The following is a 1,621-nucleotide window of genomic DNA, read 5'->3' as shown; positions in this document are numbered from 1 at the left end:
CGCTTCAGCCTCCCGAGTAGGTGGCACTACAGGCACCTGCCACCACGCCTGGCTAATTTTTTTGTATTTTTAGTAGAGACGGGGTTTCACCGTGTTAAACAGGATGATCTCAATCTCCTGACCTCGTGATCTGCCCATTTTGGCCTCCCAAAGTGTTGCGATTACAGGCGTGAGCCACCGCACCCAGCTGTACTCCAACCTTTCAACCCTTAGATAGCTGTTGCTGCCTTCATCCAACTGAAGTTGACCCCGTGTGAGTGAAAGGTCTAAGTTAACCAGCCAGAGTAGATTACCTGCCATGTGGTTCTCCACAGGCCCTTCCTGCTTAAAATGTCCAGATGGTTCCATTTGAAGGCCATTTAAAGACACACAAATAAAGCAACTGAGACTGAGCTACAACAAAATCCCAGGCTGCTCAACCCAGCTTTGGGCCTTATTTCCAGTTTCCATTAACATTTTAGTTTAGTTGTGGAATTAACATTGCCCTAGGAGTCCAGAGACTAATGGTAAGGAAAGCAGTCTCAGGAAAACAAGATTGGCTTGAAAAAAAGCAACACACGGACTGTACATTCCCCTGCTTTTTGGATTTCACGAGAATTTTTATGTGTTTAAGGATCAGTATTTGCTTCTGAGTGACACAAAAAGCACAGAGGGTCAGCAAGTCCCTAAAAATAAGTACACGTGTGAGACTCAGGAAGTAGGAGAACAGAACTGTAACAGAAGGTGTCAATTTGATTACATTTTAGTGATTTTTATAGACAATCTTGAAGATATATTTAAACATGATGTTCATCTGCAGAAGGAGAGAAAAACATTGAAGTGTACTCAATTTTGATGAGGTTAAACTGTTAAAAAATACTAAAATATGGTATCTGGTATTCAAATCATTGTTCTATAAATGAGCTAAGTTTATACTTTTCTCTATCATTTACATTTTCTGTAATGAATAAACCAGTATTCCATTTCATAACCAGGAAAACATTAACCAAAAAAAAAAGGAATTCAAAGAGAAGAGAGATGTAAACAATTCACACACAAGGGAAATACAATTAGTAAACAAATATATGAAAAACACAGCCAACTATCAAAGAAACGTCACTTATGCTACTTTATGCCTACCCTAGTTAACTACAAAAAATAACATCATAACTCAGTAATGTCGAAGAGCTGTTAAAGCAGTTCACACATTTAAGTTGTTTTAAATGAGTGGAAGTCTACGAGAAAGTTTTCATTGTAAAAATGTAGTCATTGCTGCTCAATTTTCCTGTAAACCTAAAACTGCTCTAAAAAATGAAGCTTAGTAATTTTAAAAAATGTAGTTATTATCATGCCACTTAGAAGCCCAAAAAGAAAGTACTTTAAAAGCTTAGGAGGGAAAAAAATCTCCAACAAACAATTCTGCTGGAAGACAGCAAACATAGCCAACAGGAAGGTGGATGCCAGGGCGTGGGGCAAGTAGAGTTCAGGAGACAAGCAGGAGAATGTTCACAGCTACATTATTTGTGACAGTCAGAACTCAAATCCCTATCAAAAGTAGATGGAAAATTTCATTGCTAAGTGGTATAAATGGAATACCACTTAGCAATGAAAAATATATAAACTATGGTTCTACCCAACGTGA

The sequence above is a fragment of the Mandrillus leucophaeus genome, unplaced genomic scaffold (genome assembly GCF_000951045.1).
Source record: "Mandrillus leucophaeus isolate KB7577 unplaced genomic scaffold, Mleu.le_1.0 Scaffold97, whole genome shotgun sequence".
Classification (NCBI taxonomy): Eukaryota; Metazoa; Chordata; class Mammalia; order Primates; family Cercopithecidae; genus Mandrillus; species Mandrillus leucophaeus.
Note: the sequence above shows the minus strand (reverse complement) of the source record.